The 7,054-nt window shown below is 42.7% G+C and overlaps 1 long non-coding RNA gene across 2 annotated transcripts; it reads right to left on the bottom strand.

The window, feature by feature from the left end:
• Window positions 1–654: 654 nt before the first annotated feature.
• LOC309864550 lies at window positions 655–3,337 on the bottom strand. 2 transcript variants are annotated; one of them, XR_014311603.1, is made up of 2 exons: window positions 3,181–3,337; window positions 655–977 (listed from the first exon to the last, which is right to left on the bottom strand). It is a non-coding gene; the product is annotated as an uncharacterized lncRNA (long non-coding RNA). The 2 variants fall into 2 exon arrangements; XR_014311604.1 differs by lacking the exon at window positions 3,181–3,337 and adding an exon at window positions 2,738–2,816.
• Window positions 3,338–7,054: the final 3,717 nt, after the last annotated feature.

The raw sequence follows: 7,054 nt of genomic DNA, 5'->3' as shown, positions 1-7,054 counted from the left end.
TCTCCCTCTGCCTGCTGCTCTCCCTGCTTGTGCTCTCCTCTCTCTCTGACAAATAAATAAATAAAATCTGAAAAAAAAAAAAATTGAAGCAGTAGAAATGTGTTTAAGAGCCAAAGTCTGGAGACTAGAGTTTCTCTATAGCTATACAAGTTTCTCTATAGCTATACAACACAACCACAAAAGGGTTTGAACACAACTTCATTTATGTATTTGTCTGTTTCTAACATAAGAAATGGGAGATGCTAGCTAAAGAAGTCATCAAGAAACAGTAGCAGCTAACACGTTATGCGATTGGCAAAAGGGAGTTGTTACACACATAAAAAGCTTTGATGCAAAGCCCTATGTTTGGTCACGCCTTTGGAGAATCCCACCAAACTCTTCCTTTTCCGGCAGAAAAATCCTGCCACCCAAGGAGGACTGAATCCTTGCCCATAGCACATCTGTCCTCACTTTCGACCCCTACAATTTTACATTTCCTATATTTTGGTGCAGAAAATGTGATGAGACAATTTAGCCTAATCAATTTGCAACTACTAATGGCTTTCCATAGAGTGTATGTGTGTGTGGGGAATCCTAATTCTCATTTACCTTTGGAATGCGATATCCACTTCTTAATGACTTGAAATTTAAAACAAAACAAAACAAAACAAAACACCTGCTTTATTTGTTTATTGAAGACTTTCTTTGTCAAAGCCATTTTTTTCCCCCTCTCACTTGGAGGAAGAGAAGTTTGTGGTGGTGGGGTGGGGGCGGTGGAAGAGGAAAGAGAAGTCATTCTGGCCATTTCTTATTTCCAGAATGCCTGGCAGAGTTGAGGAAGAAGAGGAGGGGCCTCAGAGCATCTGGGTGTCTTCCAGAGAGAACTGGATTGCAGGCAGCCGGAGAGAATTGTAATTGTCTCCATGCTGGAGAAAAGAAGGTGCTTTGTGCCTTCCTCACTAAGTTATCTACTCTGCGATATTTTTCCAGCAATAGAACTGTCATAAATTAAAAAAAAAATAATATGTTGTAATTAGACAGAGACATGGAAGAGCCAGGAAACCAGGGTGTGGACAGAGAGCAGACGTGACATGCTTTCAGTGAGCCAGGAAACAACAGGAAATGAACAATGTTCATTTGAGAACATTGGATCCCAGGAAGTGCACTGGTCATTAGTGAAGGGGCCATATCTAGGGGCTGGTAGAGATGTGAAGACATTGCATCAACACACCTGGTGACTTCATATCACGTTTGTTGTCACATACTTATAAGGTAAAAGTTGCATCCTTTTCTTTTCTTTTTAAATATTTTGTTTATTTATTTGACAAAGAGAGATCACAAGTAGACAGAGAGGCAGGCAGGGTCGGGGTCGGGGCGGGCAGGCTCCCTGCTGAGCAGAGAGCCTGATGCAGGGCTCGATCCCCGGACCCTGAGACCATGACCTGAGAAAAAGGCAGAGGTTTAGCGCACTGAGCCACCCAGGCACCCCAGAAGTCATGTTCTTAAATATGAAGACATTAGGGGCAATATTACATAGTACAGAATTACCCGGAGTTTAGAAAGTAATCTTAACTTGGCATTATTGGAAAATATGCTTGCAAAGGCCGTAGGGCCTCCTTAGAACATGGAAAAACAAAAACAGAATCAAAAACTAACTTTCTGTGTGTAGTAAAATATTGTAAATTTACCCCAAGGTGTAGGTTTCATAAACGTTTGGAAGAACAACCTAATCCCAAATGAAATCCCCTGGGTGCTTCACTTTCTCTAGGGGGAAAAAGAAGGCTAAAACTCAGTGGAGGGCTGGGAGTATTCACCGCACCCTTCAGATGAAGTTGGAGCCAGCTAGAAAAGAGAGGTGTGACTCAGGGATCCAGTGAGTCAAACAGAAGGGACCGTGCTTGCCTCCCGAGCCAAAGCATGGCTGACATCATTGTTCCTTCTGTCCTTTTTGTCCATTGTGAGAGGGAGACGTGTCATTATAAAGAACGAGTTTCATTCATTCTTAGTTGCCTTTTAGGAGTGGTAAGAATAGAAGATACAGACGGTCTGGTGGGGCCGCTTGGATACAGCTCTTAGCCCCCAGGAGCCTCGGCTTAGTTTAGCTTTATGACCTTAGGCAAGTCATCTAACATCTCTGTGTCACGGATCGCTGTGCATGAAGTCAGAGGTTTGGATCGGGTGGATTCAAAGTACCCTCCAGCTCTGAAGACCCTGACCCAAATCCAGCAAGACATACATGGTAGCTCGACACGGACCTGTCCGCTCCCGCCTCAGTGAAAGACCCACTGTGGCGTCACCCAGAGTACCAGACACGGCCTGGGCAAGAGGGAACGGTGGAGGGACGAAAAGAGAAGGGATCGAGCCTTTACACTGGAGAGAGCGAGAGATTCGTTAGGGAAAGAAAAGTGAGTCTTATGTACCGTTATTCTCCGAGTTCCCTGGAATTCTCAATTTTTAATTGGTCTTCTTTGAAGCTTCATTTTTCCCCCTCACAGAATCAGTAATTACAGCCGCCTTCTGGCAACCCCATATAGAAACCGATATGGGGCACCATATCAGGGACCCCTGGGTGGCTCGGGTAAGCCTCCAACTCTTGATTTCGACTCAGGTCCTGATCTTAGGGTCGTGAGATCGAGCACCACATTGGGCTCTGTCCTGGATGTGGAGCTTGCTTAAGATTCTCTCTCTCTCTCCCTCGGCCCCGCTCCTACCCTGCTGCACGCACACACTCTCTCCCCCGACAAAAAACCAAACTCACAGATGGTGCCTTGAATTCCATTTCCTATTCATCAAGGTTCCCTGTTCAAATCCACACCCCCAGGTCGCTTTCCTCCTTCTTCGGCCCCCATTAGTGTTTGCATCGAGGCTGTAGAGCTCAGGATATTTTTTTCAGTTCCACCCTTCCAGGCAGCCTCCCTACTATGCATTTGGTCATTACAAGTTACTTAAGATCTGGATCTAAAAACCAGTTCCTATTGCTCCGACGTTTGTGCGCTTCTAATGATAGACGTTTTGTTTCATATTTGGCTGATCTTGAGGGACTGTCTCCCAGGGGCCGGTCTCCCCTGCAGCCGTTTTTGTAAGAGCCAGGAGCACCTGTGCGCAAACCTGGCATCCTCCCTGGGAGGTGGTGTTTGGGAGAAATGATAGATCCTCAGAGAACCTTGAACGCAATTCCAAGCACTTCGCAAAAAGTCTTACCGAGTCCTCGCCAGTATTTGTGCCGACGTGGAGAATACGCTCTGGGAGTATTTGTGTCGAACGACTGGTATTTCTGGAAGAAGTTGCTATTGTAAAAATGCAGCTCAGAATAGTTCCCCTTATTTATCAGTGCTTTCATGCAAAACAAATATTCACTCCAAGACAGCATGCTTTGGGCTCCTGATTAGATCACAGAAGTATAAATATCACAGGGCTTTTATGCATTTGCCTGATGTGACCTTGCAAAGTTCTTTCCTCTGACCCTTTGTTTTTAATAGAAGCCTGTTTAGAGAGGCATACAATTTCTCCGCTCTGTTCTTGCTCCGGACGTCATTCTCTGGTTTGCATTATTTGAATCAGTAGTAGGTTTACGGATCACATAAAAGTTTAAAAACAAAAATAACCTGCCAACCTTTCGAGATTCTGCTCTACATCACTGCTGGTGAAGAATGCTTGTTCCCAGCGGAGCCGCGGGGATGGAGATTAGCGAGGAATTACTCGGACGGCATAAATGCAGCCCAGTGGCTTCTCTGTCCGGGATTCAATCCACTTCACAGTCTGGCGGACTAGACTTGTTTCTCCTTTAATAATGGAAGTGTTCCACTCCTAGGCTGGGATCTGAGCATTTAAAAAAATATAACGGTTTGCATACTGTGCAGTGATTTGTAAAATGTGAATGCCTACAAAAGCCGTGGTTACCCAGCATAACATTATCTTATTTTTAGTTACACAACCAGTAAAACAGCTGGAGGTCTAAAATCATGGCCTAGCACTAAATGCATTACTACATTTTACCCATGCAGTAAGGGCCTGTCCTTTGAGTGAGGCGGTAGGAGAAAGTGGAGTGATTACTGGCAAATTAACACTTTCAATTTTAATAGAGAAGCAAGGCCTACATAACAACATTGGAATTAGAGTCTATGCCAGTTAGATATGATGGGCACTTAAATCACACTAATATCCTACCACATTTTATAATCAAATGAACCCTCGCTCGTTAGTCAAGAGATAATATCTACCTCAGTTGACTAAAGAAGTAACCTGCAAAATATTTTACTTTATAGCTTCTTAACATAGTTAATAGAATCATCTTCGCAATAATAGCAAAATATAATTGGCACTTAGAGAGCTGTGTTTGTTTTTGTTTTCTCTGTAAAAGCCTGAAGTAGTCTGGAACATTCCATCCCCTTTATCTTTAAAAGCAAACTTTTCAGCTCGGTCAGTGATTTGGCATTTGGCAAACCCAGAACAATACCAGATTGCCTCTCATGAAATTGCTGACATTGACTCGTCTGACCACAAAAATGGCAATTTCGTCTAGTCCGACCCACAACGTTTCGTCAAAATGTACGCACACGCAAGTTTGTAGCTGATAGATTTGTTGTAAAAAAATGTGGGACTGGGAAGGAAATGTTTCGTATTCCTCCTTCCCCCCCACGGATGTTACCTCAGTGGTTACGTCTCGGAGTTGCCTGTGGGAGGTGGCGGCTAAGCCTTCCCCACCTGCCCCACCGGCCACGCTCCTGAGCCACACTGTAATCTAATAAGTTAAATCAAACATGTTTTTATTTGTTATAGTAAAATGGGAGGAAAAGTTTCTTGTTATATTTATCGGGCTAGATCAGAACATGGAAAACATCTCCTGACAAGTCCTCTGGGTCCTACAAGGAAATGATTAGCTTGCTGGTGCCTCAGGTTCCAGCCACCGGCTTCCTTGATGACACACCCAAGCTCTTGTCAGCACCTGGAGTGGTGGCTTCAACTCTCAAGTCTTAAATCCAACCATCCTCTTGGACCACAGCCTTTGCTCATTAGGATGAAGTCCGTGATCTCTTTCTCTCTGAAGTCAATTGTCTCTCTCTCTCTCTCTCTAAGGGTCCACCCACCAACTTATTTCCCAAGAAGGTCCCATGCACGTGGACTAATGGTGCCCAGAGGGGCACGTGGCAGGCCTCCCAGTGTGCAGTGCAGAATGGCAGGAGCCCGGAAGAGAACGAGCACAGGGGGCCCCCTCCCTGCCCCTCTTTGTCTCCCTGTGCCCAACAAAGCTCTTGGTGATGCCCATTACTTCTCCCTAACAAGTGAGCGGTGCCGCGAATGCACTGGGCCAAGGCCAGAGTCACTAATGGTGGATGAGAACCAGCTGGATCCAGGTCCTGGGTTCGCTGGCCACGGCAGTTACCCAGGCGACAGTCCCAACCTCAATACTGAACAAAGCCCAGCCCCCCTTCCGCGTGGTTGATTCCGTGGCCAAAGAGGGTGCATTAATTTCCAGGGGCTACCACATCGAATCACCACAAACTTGACTCTTGACTCGGTTTTCTTTGAGACCTTTAGTTCCTTGCTCACTAGTTACTGCCCCCCCAAGCCCCCACCATTTTGCTATTGTAAATACTGTTTTAAAGTTACCTATCCTAATTGTTTGCTGCCAGTATATAAAAATGTAATTAACTTTTTTAGTTGTGTTGTACTCAGCAAATTTGTTAAACCTCAATGCCAATAATTTATATGTGGATTCTCTGGGGTGATTCTTTCTCCAATCCATATTCCTCTTGAAACTTGTTTATGTTTTTACTGTCCCGGTTGAACCCTCCAGTGCAAAGGGGAATAGAAGAGGTCATCTGTGTCCTTTTTTTTCTCTTTTAGAACCAATGTTTTTAGTATTTCTCTACGAAATATTTATGTTAATTTATTTTAATTCTATGAGCTTAAGGATGATCCTGTCACGTTTTCATTTGCTAATTTTTAAAAATGTTCTTTCCTGCTACAAATATTGAGAAAATCAAGTGGTTTTCTCTTTTAATATTTTCAAATAGTGAATTAAACTTATCAGTTTTCCAATAATAAACCGATTTTGCATTCCAGGGCTAAACTTAATTTGGCCTTTAAAATACGTAATTACATTTGTTTTGCTAATATCTTGCTTAGGTTGTGCGTCTATGTTCATATTTGAGATTTGCCCATAATATTCCTTTCTTGTAAGTTTCTTTTCTGGTACTGGTGTCAAGCATCATAAAATGAACTATATGGTGTTCCTACTTTTTTCTGTTTTCTGACAGTTTGGGTCAGGTTGGAATAAGTTCTTTAAAAGTTTGCCGAACTTGTCATAAAAGCAAGTCCTTGTGAGAAGATTTTGATTCTATTCATGGTCAGAGAACTAATTGATTTTCCAAGTTAGTTTTCATAAGTTACATTTCTTTCTGTGAATTTCTCCAGTCCATCAAATTTGAACTTATTGGCTTCTTGTTGTTCATAATATCTTCTTAGACCCTTGCAGTACATGTAGTTATGTCCCCATATGCATTCCTACTAATGTTTTGTTATATGTTCTCTCTTTTCTTTTGATTAATCTTATGAGAGTTAGTCAATTTATTTATTTATTTCAAAGAGTTTATTTTTAAGTAGTCTCTGTACCCAGCCTGGGCCTCAAACCCACAAACCCAAAATCAAGAGTCCCATGATCTACTGACGTGAGCCAGCCAGGCAACCCAATACTTGAATCTTTGTATGAATCTTTGTTTCATACAGTATGAAATGTTTTAATTTTGTTAAATGTTGAGTGGTTTCTTTGCTTAGCATGACTTTCTGTCTCACCTTTGTTCTGAGATTTTCCTTATTCTGTCAGACGTTCTGCAGTGTATTGATTTATTTTCCTTTAAGAAGGACTTGATGGTGAAATTTCTTATTTTGGGGGGCTTGTCCAAAAATGTCTTTATTTTGGCTTTGGTCTAAATATAATTTACACAGGCTATATAACTGTAGGGCTGGAGACTTTTTTTTTCTTTCTTTCTTTTTTCTTTCTTCCTTTCTTAGCACTAGCAGGCACTAGTCTGCTCTTTTCTGGCTTCCGTTGTATCCTGTCTGTGTAATACCT

Source organism: Mustela nivalis, assembly GCF_964662115.1.
Source record: "Mustela nivalis genome assembly, chromosome: 5".
NCBI classification, from domain to species: domain Eukaryota; kingdom Metazoa; phylum Chordata; class Mammalia; order Carnivora; family Mustelidae; genus Mustela; species Mustela nivalis.
The sequence above is the reverse complement of the archived record's forward strand: the minus strand, read 5'-3'. Positions and strand labels throughout refer to the sequence as shown.